Source organism: Balaenoptera acutorostrata, chromosome 1 (genome assembly GCF_949987535.1).
Source record: "Balaenoptera acutorostrata chromosome 1, mBalAcu1.1, whole genome shotgun sequence".
NCBI lineage: Eukaryota > Metazoa > Chordata > Mammalia > Artiodactyla > Balaenopteridae > Balaenoptera > Balaenoptera acutorostrata.
Window position 1 is genome coordinate 188,589,888 of NC_080064.1, and position 17,077 is coordinate 188,606,964.

Below are 17,077 nucleotides of genomic sequence, written 5' to 3' on the forward strand. Positions count from 1 at the left end.
CAGGAGGAATCTGAATTTACCAGGTTACTCCCTGAGTTCCTGATTATATAGAAACAAATCTGTTTAGCTTGCTTTATGATCTTCACAATTACTTTCTAACTTGTGAGGTCAGTGTTCTAACTGAAGAGAGGACCAACTGACACTAATGACCTTTTCTATCTAAATAACAAATCAAAAAACAAATTATCATGTTCCTAGAAGATTGCACTGATTGGTGCCACTACAGTATCAAACAATTTAGAAATACAGGGGTGTTCATCCTTACTTTCATTTAACTTTGATTGTATTCCTAGAAAACAGGTAGTTCTTAGGGGAAGGGAAAGGAATTTACTGTAAGTTTAATGAATTAGTGTCTCCAATTACATATGTTGTTCCATATATGGTCCTCTTAATAGAGCAATTTAATGTAGGGATTTTTACATACCATGCAGCACAGTGATCTGGAGAATTATTTCCTATTCCTATAAACAGATGTTTGCTTTTACCTGGCAAGAAGAGCAGCATACTTTCAGGGTCATAACTCTTGAACACATTGATTCATATTCAGACTGAAGAGTCTATGAAACACTATTTTTTTTAACCAACTACATTGATGATTTCATACTCATATGTTCTAAAGTTTAAGAAGTACAGGTATCCTAGCTTGACAATATACATATGCATGTAGAAGGTAAATTAATTTATCAGGAAATAAAAAGGTCATTCAGTTTATTTATCACTTGCAGTGATGTGAAAAATGCTAGGATAGTTCCTCCAAGGAAAAGAGCAAGTTATTGTCTCCTACACCTAAAATAGTTTGGATCTCTAGACTTTGGAGAAAATATATATCATAGTTGGTTTTGCACTTCAACTGAATGACCAGGTAAACTCACAAGTTCCCTGCTTTGAGTTGGAGCCCAAAGCAAGGGAAATCTTACTTGTTAATTCAGGCTAAGTGCTGTATTTCCTTTGTCTCAACAGAGTTTCATTCTCTTGATTTAAAGACTCAGCATCATGTACCTCTCTTTCTCACACTTCTCACTGTTGCAGTTTTACATGTTTTATTTTCATTAATGACTACTGTAGTCCAGACTCTGTTTCATGAGGATGGAGACTGTCTTTTTTTTTTCCACTATAGTATCCCCTGAACATATCACAATGTTTTCTACAGAGAAAGCATTCAATAAAAATTTGCTGAATAAATGACTTAATAAATGAAAAAAATGAATATATATATTTCTTCTTAATCTACTTTACTGGTGGGATATACATAGTTATCTCAAAATGTTAGTTTGTTCATTCTCAGTATCTTTGTTGTGGCTATAAAATCTGGAATTAGAGATCTCCTTTGCATTAATTTATGTAGCGAGACCTTACTTTCCTGCCAAAGTCAAGTCAATAGCAACTATGGTGGTAAAAAAAACAATTAAAGAGGAGTAATTACAAAAAATGCTTAAATTCCAGAGGAAGCTCAACTCTATCACCCCTCCTCCTATTTCATCAGAATGAAAGCAGCAACGATGGGATCAGAGGCAGCCAGACTACATGTTAGGGGAAAGAATAACAACAAACATCTCTTGTACTGAAATTCTCTCAACTGGTCTCTACAGGCCTTTGGATGTGAGGATATCTCTTGGTTCCTTTTTCCATATGGGTTCTTCTTTCTTTCCCTGGAATCTCTCATACAGCCCAACAGACAAAAGAAAGCCCCGGATTTCCTTCCTCTGGGGAGAAAGCATTTCTCGCATCACCTCTGAAGACAATTTACGTATCAGCTGGGCCCCAAAAGGTAGAGAGAGGTAACTGGTATAGTTATTTTAGGCCTGCTTCCAGTTTAAGCAAACAGGAACATTGTGCTTAATTATGAATCAAACTAGACCACCAGGGAAGAGGACTGAGCAGAATTCAAAGGTCCCTGGTGAAAGTGCAGCACATTAATTTCTTGGCATGGCCCTTCCATGGGGAATTTTCAGTGGTTATAGGCAGTCTGTATGGATTTAGGAATGCTCAGTCCTCAATATCTGTCATACATACTTCAGTGACACATGATACAGAAGGTTTACTGTCACACCTACAACTCAATGTGAAGGCATACTTTTTTTTTCACATAACATTTACTGACAGCTGTTGAAAATTAAGAAAATAATAAACATGACTGCAGTAAGCCAAATGTATAAATAACTCTTGGAAAACAATGAAACAATCAAGCAAAGAAAATTAAAAGAATGCAGCATTAACCCTACTTTTCTAGTTGAACCAAATTAGATCCACTTCAAGGTATGAGGTTAAAACTAGTTGGTTTTGTTGTTGTTGTTTTTTTGCTATCCTAATTACTTAATCATTCCTCTCAGATACAACCTAGATACTATTTACTTTTCAATGTCTCCAAGCTAATTAAACAAGTGCATTAAGGAATAAGAAGATCAAAGGGAGAGAAGACAGAGCATAGATAATGGAAATTTGAAAAATAATTTTAAAGAGAGAATGTCCTTTTATAAAATAAATTTATATCTTACTATATATTGTTGCCTGTAGGGTTTTCTTTTAACAATAAATAAGAACATATAATTTTCATTGATTTAGCACCAACCACTTATTGTCTTTCTAACGCAATTACAGAAACGCTACCCATTTATTTTAACTCATTTAAATATTTTAATCCCAAATCCCAACAATCTGTTTTTAAAAAACATTTTCCTCTGCATTGCTTTTCTCTTTTCTTCTCCCTTAAGGTTTCCCACCCTCCTATTTCCTTCTTCTCACTTATTAGCTTTACCCGCCTCTCTTCCTACAGCCCCCAATTTCTCCCTGTGCCTGTCTCTGGGAACACGCTTCTCATCTTCCACCTCCTTCCCTTCCTCTCTCACTCTCATATTCTTACTCCTTCACAATTTCTTTTATTCCCTTCTTAACTACTTTTTTCTTTAAGTTACATTTTCTTTTCTCTTTTTCAGGGGAGGAAGAGTATAAGCTATTTGGGGACAGAGAACCAAGAAGAAAACCTTTAGCCTCTACTCACCTGAAAATAATTGAAAATCTTCAAGAAATGACAGTATTTGAATTGTATTCTACATTGAAGTTTATGTTAAGGTCAGAAATCTTGGCTGAAATCTTTCCTGCTTAAAGCAGGAGAATGGAAATGCCAACCTGTCACACAGCTTTGCTTTGAATGTAATCTCAAGTTACCTGTTTTGGGGATATTCAAATTGTCACATATCAGTTTCTAATTAAGCTGTTCCAAGTGTGATACATTTTTGATTGTGTAAAATCATCTCCATTTTCTGGCATTAAATGTTTAAAATATCTCTGCCCGTAAGTGTCATTCCTTGCCTTTCTACAATACACAACATATTGGACTGTTACCCAGGAGGCACTTTCCCTAATGTGAAACCTAAATGAAAGTTGTCCTCATCATCTACAGTGTTGCATTTAAATACAGAAGCCTTTCCAGGCAGCTGCTGAGAGAATATAAATTTGAAAAAAAAAATATCTTAGGTCAACTGCATTTCAATGCTATAATTACTGCTTCTATCCACAAGTGACAGAAAAATTTCACATAAGTGTAATAGCGTTAACGATGCCAACTTCTGTCATGTAGTGAAGGTTTAAACACCATTAAAGCAGAGTACACACATACTGTTTTACGATACTCATAGCTCTCTAGGGAAAGTAAAAATGAACACAAACCACTAGCTTTGTTCTGACTTTACAAATGACATACTCTAAGAAATATATTCCTCTAAGAATACAGTCAGCTTTTATATTTATACATATGTAATACATCTCATTAGTGCCTTCTCTTTTTAGCAAAATTAGGCTCCTACAGAAAAAAAGAAAAGCTGTTAGATGTTTACTGAATTACAGAGAAACCTACAGGACATAAGCGTAGACAAAGCTTCAATGCTTCAGCTCCTGAAATGGTTCCAGCATTTCTGAGGCAAATTAGCTCTCTTAGATAGGCAGGTCAGAATAAGAATAGTCTCTAAAACTTTCTTCAGGGATACAGTTCTTAGTAGGATAGAGGTCTGGGAAATTTTTACACGGTGCATTTAAGTAAAGGAACAAGTTGAACATCAAACAGTTGACCTCAGGTTACCATGTGTTCTAGGCATAGGGAATTACAGTGAATAAAGCAATGAATAAAACAACATAGTTAACATTAAACAAAAATAAAATTAAAATTAAATACAAATTAAAAACTAAAGTATAGCATGACAAATGGTGATAAATGCCACGGAGAAAGAAAAAAAACAGGTGAGTAGAACAGGGAATATGGTGGTGAAGAGTTGTAATTCTAAATTTGGTGATCATGTAGGACTTCAGGGTAAGTGTGATACTTGAGCTAAGACCCAGTAGTGGAGGTAAGGAATTAAGCCATGAAGAAAAAGGGGTGGAGAAGGCTTAAGTCTAGTCAATATCAAGAGCAAAAGCTCTCAGGTAGGGGTGAGCTTGGAGAGTTTAAGAAATAAAAAGGAGAACGTTATAACTGGAATGAAGTGAAGGGCAGTAGTAAGCGAGGCTCACAAGGTGATAGAGGATGGTATCTTTTGAAACATACACAGATACAGCTCAAGCAGATAAAACTGTTAAGCAGATTTGTTGTAAAGTTACAGATAGCATAGAGAATAATATATTTGCTTACTCAGGACCACTTTAAATTCACTCATCAGCATTAGTCATTGTGCCTCTGAAAGTGTCTTGGTCTCTCCTGCTTATTATATATCTTTCTACAAAATGACTAATTAGATTTCCAAGCATACAGTGCAAATAATATAAAATTCCTAATATATACCCTGCTTCCTATCCACATTTACAGTTACACACTTGAAATTACCAAATACATGCCCTGACATCACAAAAGCACTCAATACAACCCACAGTAAGTTCACGATCTTCCTTCCTAACTTATTCTTTTAGTAAATAAAATGGACATCGATACAGAAATTCCTGTTTATACAGTTCAACATCCATTCTCCTATTCTCTTTAATATCAGAGACAGATTTTAGCAGAGGTCCTGCTTGCTGTTACAAAAGTATACATTTTCCTAGCCTCTTTTTCAGCTAGTTTGGCAATGTGACTAAATTATGGTGAATTAGATGTGACCAGCGCTGTTGTTTGGGTCTGATTCTTTAAGGAGAACCAACGTAGCAGTCTGCATTCCTACTGTTACTTCATCTTCCTGCAGTGGGGAATAAATGAAGTTCTTGAACGATAGGCTTAAACTATGTGACAGAAACGTGAAGATGGAAAGCTCAGTACTAGTATGGTGAAATAAAAAGATGAAAGTCTAGTTCATTGATGTTATTGTAGAACTGTGATACCGTTTTGGACTGCCTACCTCCTAATTTCTTCTACATGAGTTTAAAAAATACCTTTGTTCCATCAAGGAATTTTTATTTTGAATTTTTATGTTCCGATGAGCTGAACCTAATTAAGAGATACAACCATTCTTTTATTGGTCCATATTTAGAACCACCTTTCACTCTGCTTTAATTCATCCTATCTAGTACTAGTAGTTAGCTGTAACATTCTATTTAGTTACCTTTGGATACCTAAACCATCTCTTCTCTAAGTAACTGCTTTTCTTTCATTACTTATAATACAGAGGACTGAAGGCATTTTCTTAAGGCTGTCTATAGTCAGTTGGAAAAATAGTTATCCCTACATACAGATCTATTCCTTCCCCTTTCCTGTTCAAGTTAGTCTGGTCATTTAATTTCATTAGCATAACTTTCAAAGCTATTCTAAGACAGTTATAACTTGTGTTTCCAAAAACAACATACATGGCAGTATCATGTTCCATTTGTCTCCCACCCCCACTTATGAATCAATCATAGAGATACTTTCCATATCTGAAGCTGTCAGACACACAGCTATATCTACACTTGTCAATGCCTGAGTTGCCCTTATTTTTTTTTAATCAAAATATCAGCAAGACGGGATAACAGAAATTCATATGGGTGTAAAATAAAGCATATGCAATTTGAAATCTTGGGTTAAGGACTTCTCAGCAGCTTAGACTATGGAAATTTTCTCACTCTTTCTGAATATCAATTTTATAATCAGTAAATTGTCAATAAATAATGTCTTGCTGGTATTGGTTAAAAAACTAAGTTCAAAATATTAGTCTAGGGTTGAATCCTTGATGGAGCAAGAGGGAGAGGATTTATCCCTCCACCGTAAAGATATATAACTGTTTATAATATATATGGACAACACATATGTAATCATTGTTTTTAGATATTGGCCAATAGGGAATTATCTGTCGTGAAGGGAAATTGTCTGCTTAGAAGCGGGAAAAAAAATCACTGACACTTTCTGCTTCCAGACACATTCCAGACAACAGGGCAGGTAAAGAATGCCAGGGAGTTCATCACCGTCTTTTTCAGTTGAAACAGGTTCTAAGATCAGGAAATCTGAGAAGGCTGGAAATTTCCAGGCCTGCAAAAAGGCAGGAGGATATAAATACTAAAAGAGGCCCAGAAATCAACACAGTGGACTGCTCATATCTTGGCTGAATACTAAAACATAAATATGTGACATGAAATTCCACAACATCAAGCACAGAGGAAAAAGGGAGCTGTAAGCTTTATATAGCTCACACAGCTTTACAAAGGACTGGGAGGCATTTAAGATCCTACCAGCCATACTGTCACTCTTCTTTGATCACTTAAGGCATGTAGTAGAAAAGTCAAAAGGGAAGACTTTAGTTGTAAGGTTAAATAATTGCCAGAGTAAAAGCTATTCTAGACCTACACAAACAAAGCTGATGAACCAGATTTAAAAGAATCAAAGCAAACTATATGTAACTTAACAGATATGGCTAGAAGAATTGTGTATACTTACAGAAAGGAAGAAACTTCAAACTTTCCCTTGCACCACACATACAAAATGTAACTTGAGATCAATTTGAGATCAATTTTAAATCTAACTACATATAAGCATTAAAACTATGAAAATACAGAAGCAAAAATAATAAAATACAGGATAAAATTTCTACAATATTGGAGTAGGCAAAGATTTCTTAGTACAAAATAAACAGGAAACTTAAAAACAAAAAAATTATACCCTCAACAAAGTACTAGCAAATCGACTCCTACAATACATTAAAAGGATCACACACCATGATCAAGTGGGATTTATCCCAGGGATGCAAGGATTTTTCAACATACGCAAATAAGTAAGTGTGATACACCACATAAACAAATGGAAGAATAAAAACCATATGATCTCAATAGATGCAGAAAAAAACTGTTGATAAAATTCTACATCCATTTATGATTAAAAATTCTCCAGAAAGTGGGCACAGAGGGAAGATACCTCAACGTAATAGAAGCAACATATGACAAACCCACAGCTAACATCATACTCAATGGTGAAAAGATAAAAGCATTTCCTCTAAGATCAGGAACAAGACAAGTATATCCATTCTCATCAATTTTATTTAAACATAGTTTTGGAAGTACTAGCCACAGCAATCAGAGAAGAAAAGGAAATAGAAGGGATCCAAATAGGAAAAGAAGAAGTAAAACTGTCACTGTTTGCAGATGACATGATACTATACATAGAAAATCCTAAAGATGCTACCAGAAAACTACTAGAGCTCATCAATGAATTTGGTAAAGTTGCAGGATACAAAATTAATATACAGAAATCTGTTGCATTTCTATACACTGACATGAAAGGCCAGAAAAAGAAGTTAAGAAACAATCCCATTTACCACTGCAAAAGAAAGAATAAAATACCTAGGAATAAACCTCCTAAGGAGGCAAAAGACCCGTACTCCAAAAACTATAAGACACTGATGAAAGAAACTGAAGATGACAGAAACAGATGAAAAGATATACTTTGTTCTTGGAAGAATCAATATTGTCAAAGTGACTATACTACCAAAATAAACAAATGGGACCTAATTAAACTTAAAAGCTTTTGCACAGCAAAGAAAACAATAAACGAAACAAAAAGAACCTACACAACGTTAGAAAATATTTCCAAAAGATGCAACCAACAAGGGATTAATCTCCAAAATATAAAATCAGCTCATACAGCTCAATATCAAAAAAACAAACAACCCAATCAAAAACTGGGCAGAAGATCTAAATAAACATTTCTCCATAGAAGATATACAGATGGCCAAAACACACGTGAAAAGATGCTCAACATCACTAATTATTAGAGAAATGCAAATCAAAGCTAGAATGAGGTATCACCTCACACCAATTAGAATGGGCATCATCAGAAAATCTACAAATAAGTGCTGGGAGGCTGTGGAGAAAAGGGAACCCTCTTGCACTGTTGGTGGGAATGTAAATTGGTGCAGCCACTGTGGAGAACAGTATGGAGTTTCCTTAAAAAACTAAAAATAGAGTTACCATATTATCCTGCAATTCCACTGACGGGCATACATCCGGAGGAAACAATAATTCGAAAAGCTACATGTACCACAATGTTCACTGCAACATTATTTACAATAGCCAAGATATGGAAGCACCCTAAATGTCCATCAACAGATGAACGGATAAAGAAGAATGTGGTATATATATTTACAATGGAATATTACTCAGCCATAAAAAGGAACGAACTAATAGTATTTTCATCAGCATGGATGGACCTAGAGATTATCATAGTAAGTGAGGTAAGCCAAACAGAGAAAGACAAATATCATAAGATATCACTTATATGTGGAATCTAAAAAAAGATACAAATGAACTTATGTACAAAACAGAAATAGACCCATAGACATAGAAAACAAACTTATGGTTACCAAAGGGGAAAGGGCGGGGGAGAAATAAATTAGGAGTTTGGGATTAACATATACATGCTACTATATATAATATAGATAACCAACAAATTAAGGACCAACTGTATAGCACAGGGAACTACACTCAATATTTTGTAATAACCTATAAGGTAAAAGAACCTGAAAATGTATGTGTATATATATATATATATATATATATATATATATATATATATATATATATATATATATATGTAGAACTGAATCACTTTACTATACACCTGAAATTAACTCAACATTGATGTTAATCAACTATATATAAAAATATAAATAAAAAAATAGAAACAAAAAAGTTGTTAAAGTGGATTTTATCAAACTAAAACTTCTCAAAAATTTACCATTAAGAAAATGAAAAGGCAAGCTACAGAATGCAAGAAAAAAATATTTTTCTTCCTTTTTCCTTTCTTTCTTCCTCCTACCCTTTCTTCATTTTATATCTATCTACCTAATATATACATCTCTGATAAAGAATTTTCAAATAGAATATATAAGGAACAACTGCACCACAATAATAAGCAGATAAAAACAATTTAAAACATGGACAGGATATTTTAACAAGGAGTTTGGAAAAGATGAATAAATGGCCACTACACAAATGAAAAAATGCTCAATATTATGTCATTAAGAAAGTGCAAAAACAAAAACAAAAGCACAAACAAGATATCACTACAAATGTACTAGTAGGGCAAGCATTAAGAAGATTGACAATTCCAAGCCTTAAAGGTAAGGGGAGCAACTGAAACTCTCATGCACTGCAAGCAGGAATGTAAAATGGTAAATCACCTTGAAAAACATCTTGGGGTAGTTGTTCTAATATTAAACATACACTTACCATATGACCCAGCAATTGCACTTCTGGCTATTTACCCAATAGAAATGAAAACCTATTTCTATACAAAGGCTTTTACACAAAATTTTAAGGCAGCTTTATGTATAAAAGCATCAAACTGGAAACAACTCAAAACTAATGACAATCCTATTGTCTACTCAGTGTGGCTTAGCTACCAGTTCCTTTCTCTGTGTGTCTTCTCTTTGCTTATCAATCTGAAAAACTGTTACTTTATTGTATACAGCTAGAGAAAGCATACGACTATCTAATTAAATGTATATTAATTTTATCAAAAAATTTTATAACAGCCTATTTCATAGATTGCTGGAAAAACTATGGATTGACTGATGTGAGGTCAGTTATGTATCCTCAGTCCATTGAGCCTGGATGGGCCGCATAATCCAGAGTACGTCACTGATTTTCATGGAACATATTAATTCTGCTTTCATCAGCTGGGGCTGTGAGTGGTATTATTTGGTTTAGAAGCAACACATATCTAGAAATATCCAATACCATGAATAAATTGTTTAGTATTAAATCATGAACAGAAGAAAGGAAGAGAGGAGGAAAGAAAATAATTATTTTCAGCTGATTTGCCTGTGACAACCAAAGTGATATGAATAACTAAGGAAAAAAATAGAACTAGGTTATGCTTCCATTTGTGTCCAGTAGGTTAAATATACTGAAATAATGAAGGCTACAATAAAAGAATAATAATATAGTGGAACTTATGTTCAGCCATCTCCCTATCACAGTTATCTATTACATAGGTTTGTAATCTATGTTCTTAGTCATTTGAGTATTAATATTGACATTATTATTACCATGATATCATTGTAGATACCACTACATCTTGCAAATGATTTTAACTGATTGCATTATGATCAACATCAAGCTCAATAACAAAAAAACAAACAACCCAATCCAAAAATGGGCAGAAGATCTAAATAGGCATTTCACCAAAGAAGATATACAGATTGCCAACAAACACATGAAAGGATGCTCAACATCACTAATCATTAGAGAAATGCAAATCAACAGTACAATGAGGTATCACCTCACACCAGTCAGAATGGCCATCATCAAAAAATCTACAAACAATAAATGCTGGAGAGGGTGTGGAGAAAAGGGAACCCTCTTGCACTGTTGGTGGGAATGTAAATTGATACAGCCACTATGGAGAACAGTATGGAGGTTCCTTAAAAAACTAAAAATAGAACTACCATATGACCCAGCAATCCCACTACTGGGCATATACCCTGAGAAAACCATAATTCAAAAAGAGTCATGTACCACAATGTTCATTGCAGCTCTATTTACAATAGCCAGGACATGGAAGCAACCTACGTGCCTATCAACAGATGAATGGATAAAGAAGATGTGGCACATATATACAATGGAATATTACTCAGCCATAAAAAGAAACGAAATTGAGCTATTTGCAGTGAGGTGGATGGACCTAGAGTCTGTCATACAGAATGAAGTAACTGAGAGAGAGAAAAACAAATACTGTATGCTAACACATATATATGGAATCTAAAAAAAAAAAAATGTTTCTGATGAACCTAGCGGCAGGACAGGAATAAAGATGCAGACATAGAGAATGGACTTGAGGACACGGGGAGGGGGAAGGGTAAGCTGGGACGAAGTGAGAGAGTAGCACTGACATATATACACTACCAAATGTAAAATAGATAGCTAGTGGGAAGCAGTCGCATCACACAGGGAGATCAGCTCGGTGCTTTGTGACCACCTGGAGGGGTGGGATAGGGAAGGTGGGAGGGAGACACAAGAGGGAGGGCAGATAGGGATATATGTATACATATAGCTGATTCACTTTGTTATACAGCAGAAACTAACACAACATTGTAAAGCAATTATACTCTAATAAAGATGTTTAAAAAAAATATCAGTATGCTGAAGACTATCATGGTGACTACCTCTCTAGGTATAGATAAGACATCAATTGCAATAATATAAAACTACCACTATTTTAGGGAAAAATTGTATGTGTTTTTTTAATGAAGGTATTTACATTCCAAATAGTTGAACCTTTACATGGAAATCAGGATATGGTGGCTACATGACTTATTGGAATAAACTGGCTCCTAGACCACAATGAAGAAAAAAGTTAATTAAAAAGAATACATATCCTGCTGCATTTATTTCTATTGTACCACTAATATATTTTCCTAGACTTAGCATTCTTTACATTTTATCTATTTTTTCTATAGAGAGTCTATCCAAGTGAAATGAAAGGCTCTGAGTACAGTTTATGCTGTGCACAAAATATCTGTGCTTATTGCCATTATGTAGCTGATGGACCATAAAGCATGATGCTTTTGAAAGACCAAATATAAAACAGAGTTGTTAAAATGTATCACATCATTTTATAGATTAGGAAAGTGCTAAAATGATATGATATTTCAAAGATGCCACAATAATTAAGCAAAATGACCCCACCAAGCATTTGTTAGGTTTAAAAATGCAGCCGCTCATAATTTAAATCACACATTTGACATTTTACACAAAACCCAGGGAAAACCGTCATTTTTATGGGAAGAAGAAAACATAACTAACATGCACCTTCCTTCCTTGCTTCAAGAAAATCTGGTGAAGGAGAAGTAGTACAGTCTTGGAAGTTCAACAAACCTAGCTTTAAATTCCTGATTGCCCAGAACTGACTAGCTATGAAACTTCGAAGGTCAATAATTTCTTTGGACATGAGCAAGAGTTGATATATCAGTCCCAAGAGGGTTGATATGAGGATTTATGATATGAGACAGGCATATGATAAATATTTTCTCCAACCCCCCCAAGATGAAATATAGGAATTGGAATGTTTTAGCAGATGCAATTGAGGGTGGTAGCATGCCATGCCACATGTGAAAGTGTTGCGGTCTTTTTTCTTCCCAGAAAAAAATTATGCCAATTTAGGGATTCTCAGATGTTCATTTTTAGACATATAAAAGTAAAACTGAATGCATTCAGATCCTTGTCATTAATTAATGAAGTGACAGAAGATATTTGAAATAAAACAATAGCTGTTATTAATTAATAAAATTATACTCTCACATTTTAAAAACTCCAATAATTCCACTTGCATAATGTTTCATAATTTACAAATTAATCGCATATATTGCGTTATATATTGCTTTTGATATATTTCATATTATCCCTGCTTGCCTTTTTCTATTCTCCAGATCTTATCTTCATTCTGAGAGATACGGATCTAACTGCACATGGATGATAGATTCAGTATCCTTCTCCCATGTCCATTGTCACTGTGTTAGTTTCTTAGAGCTGCTGTAACAAACTACCACAAAATTGGTGGCTTAAAACAACAGAATTTTTCTCTCACACTTCTGGATGCCAGAAATCCAAAAATCACGGTGTGTCAGGGCTATACTCCCTCTTCAGTCTCTAGAGGAGATTCCTTCCCTCCTTGCCTCTTCCAGCTTCTGGTGGTTCAAGCATTCCTTGGCTTGTGGCTGCATAACTCCAATCTCTGCCTCTGTCTCCATAGGATCTTATCTTCTCTTGTATCTCTTATAAGTATACCTGTCACTGGATTTAGAGCCCATCTGGATAAACCAGGATGATTTCATTTTGAAATCCTTAATTACATCTGCAAAGACCCTTTTCCAAATAATGTCACATTCACAGGTTCCTGGGGTCAGGATATGGATTTATTTTTGGAGGGGCCTCCATTCTATGCACAACTGTCACCCTTTCAGTTTTCTCATTCAGCTGCAGCCTTCCTTATTTGCAGTTTTTCAGTAGTTTATTCTAGTCTTCCTCATAGGAATACCAGTCACTTTTTCTCTATATTCCTACAAAACTGTAAGACCCTCCCTTGATACATTTTCATTCCTGGAAATGTAAAACCCTATGACTCATCACATAAACTGGTTTTTTTATAAATGTCCCTACCATCATGATGTTGCAAATACTTAGTAAACCCCTTACCTTGAAACAGTTCAACCACTACTCCTCTGATCTGCACATGGGATTCTCAGAGCTGCTGAATTAGTGCACGTGTTCATACACACACACACACACACACACACACACACACACAGAACTGCATTCTTATAAATTCATGATATGAAATGAAGCTGGGCTACAAGTACTCATTTTCAATCTATTTATATTTTTCTAGTTAGATTTCAATCTATACAGATTATTTTTAATCTACTTCCTTTTTTTCAAGTATCTTATTCTAAGTTTTCCTCATTCCCTTTCATCAGGTAGCTATCCAAAACACTCTCAGCTTTCTTTAATAAAATCTGTTATCCTGACCCTATCTCTGTTCACCACTTACAATGGAAAAGGCATTCTTCACCTCTTACCACAAACTGTGCTTTCCATCCCATGGTGTACCTGGGCTCCCTAAGACCACCCCAAGTTTCAATGATTCACTAGATGGGCTCACAAGACTCAGCATATAGTTGTACTCAGATCATGATTTATTACAGAGGAAAGGATACAAAGCAAAATCAGCAAAAGGAAAAGGTGAATGAGGCAAAGTCCAGAGGAAACCAGGCACAAGCTTCCAGGAGTCCTCTTTCAGTGGAGTTACATAATGTACCCAAATTCCTCTAGCGAAAAATGAGGATGTGTAAAATGTTATCTAACAGGGAAGCTTGTTAGGGTCTCAGTACCAAGGGGTTTTATTGGGGGCTGGTCACTCAGGCAGGCACACTCTGCCTAGCACATACCAAAATCCCAGACTCCCAGAAGGAAGGCAGATGCTCAGCACAAAACATATTTTTTGCACAGAGAATTTAGGCACTGTAAGCCCCTCTTATCAGTACTGGGCATGGTGGAAAATCTGAAATCCACATTCTCAGATGCCAACCATGGGCCAACCTTGAAAGCAGACCTTTGTAAGGATTACAATCTCACACCTTCTCTTTTCCGTACTTCTACGTTCCTATCCTCAGGAGCCTTATCCTTTATATATTATTCCCTTTCTTTTCTGTACTTTCCTATTTGTACACCTTGTTCCTCTCTTTTTGCACATTCTTATCACAATTTAAATAAGCTCACATCTTAAAGAATAAAAATTCTCCCAACTCACGTTTTCCTCCAGTTGCCTCACTATCACTATCACTATCGTCACCTACTTATGTAACAATCTTGAAAGAATTCTCAACCCTACATCTTTCATTCCCTCAATTAATTCTCATTCATCTAACCACTTTCTAACTCTATCTTAAAGCACTTCACAATAACTACTTTAGCATAAATTATGCACTGATATTCTGGTTGCTAGATAAACCCAACAATCTTACGATTTTAATCTGTCAGCAGCAGGGAAACTGTTGAGTCTGCATTCCATGGAGAATGTTTTTGTTTCGTGATCTCTTGGGTCACTTCTCAGGCTTCTTTTCCTCTGTCCATCCTCTAAATGTTGGTCTGGCACGGGGATTTGCCCAAGCCTGCTTTTTGCCTCATATAACTGACTGGCCATTCTTCTCTGGCCATGGATAACTTGTCATCTTGCCATTCACATGAGGATGAACATGATCTCTTTGATTTAAAAAATAATGTAACTAATTTAAAATTTCTCAAGTGATAAAAATATTTATTAAAAATCTATTGAAAACATTCTAATCATTAAAGAAATGCAAATCAAAACTACAATGAGGTGTCACCTCACACTGGTCAGAATGGCCATCATCAAAAAATCTACAAACAATAAATGCTGGAGAGGGTGTGGAGAAAAGGGAACCCTGTTGCACTGCTGGTGGGAATGTAAATTGATACAGCCACTATGGAGAACAGTATGCAGGTTCCTTAAAAAACTAAAAATAGAACTACCATACGACCCAGCAATCCCACTACTGGGCATATGCCCTGAGAAAACCATAGTTCAAAGAGTCACGTACCACAATGTTCATTGCAGCACTATTTACAATAGCCAGGTCATGGAAGCAACCTAAATGCCCATCGACAGATGAATGGGTAAAGAAGATGTGATACATATATACAATGGAATATTACTCAGCCATAAAAAGGAACGAAATTGAGTCATTTGCTGAGACGTGGATGGATCTAGAGACTGTCATACAGAGTGAAGTCAGTCAGAAAGAGAAAAACAAATATCGTATATTAACACATGTATGTGGAACCTAGAAAAATGGTACAGATAAGCCGGTTTGCAGGGCAGAAGTTGAGACACAGATGTAGAGAACAGACATATGGACACCAAGGGGGGAAAACTGCGGTGGGGTGGGGATGGTGGTGTGCTGAATTGGGCGATTGGGATTGACATGTATACACTGATCTGTATAAAAGTGATGACTAATAAGAACCTGCAGTATAAAAAAACAAACAAAACAACTAATACTAAAGTTTCATTGGGTTATTTGTATGGAAATATGTTAATATAAATGTTTTGGACATTACATGAAATTTCTAAAAATCTTATATGTTCTGGTATAATGTTATAAGTCATAATTCTAGTTATTACTTTAAAATGTATATCTCAGAAAAAAAAATCTCTTGAAAACATTTGGTAAAGGGGTATAACCTTTCTGAAAAAAAAAAAAAACTGTCTTAAGATCATACATTCTCCAGCCAAATCCGTTAAGTAACTGCCATAGGAATTGGCTCCTGTCCATTTCTGGGATCTCATCCAGCCATTCGATTAAGCAGGCTCTATGTGCCAGGCTTTGTATTAGCCACTGGTGCAAACACATTTAATTGCTCACACAGTATTCCTTTCCCTTTACTGCTTACTAACAGTAAGGATTTCTGAGTTATTATGCAATTTCTGTACCACACAATTCCAAGGGACATCATGTGCAAAAAGGGGACAGTGGAACAAGACCCTTACTCTGTTTAAGGCAGCAATAAACCTAACTCAAGGCTTGAGTAAGTGAACCCAGGAATCAGCATTTTTAAAGCTCTCCTGATGATTCTAACGTCTTGCCAAAGTTGAGAACCACTGTCAAAGCTAGTCACAGCAATACCTTTCCTTAGTTTTCTAGACTTCTGTTTAGTGAGATGTGACCAATTTAGACCAAGTCCAGATATAAGATGTCTGGGTGATGTTCTAGGAAAATGTTTGCTTTCCCGATAAAAACAGAATGCAAACTGTCATATGATCCTTCCTATTCATCCCTCTGACTTATTTGAAAGCAAATAAGATGTCTGAAACTAGAGCAGTTATCTTGAAGCCATCAGGCAACAAGTATAATGACTGAAGCCAACACATTAAGGATGGCAGAGCAGAAAGATAGGTGAAGACTGTGTCCATGGTTGCACTGTTAAACAACTGAACTAACTCCTACCTGTACACTTGTTGTTGTGTAAAAAATAGCAACTCCTTTCTTTAAGCCAACATTAATTATTAGTTGCATTATTTATAGCCCTGAAGTACCATTATTTGGTTCTTATCCCAGGTTTCCTTGTCAGATAGATTGGGCTAAAGTGGAGAAATCCCTTAGCGGTTGAGATT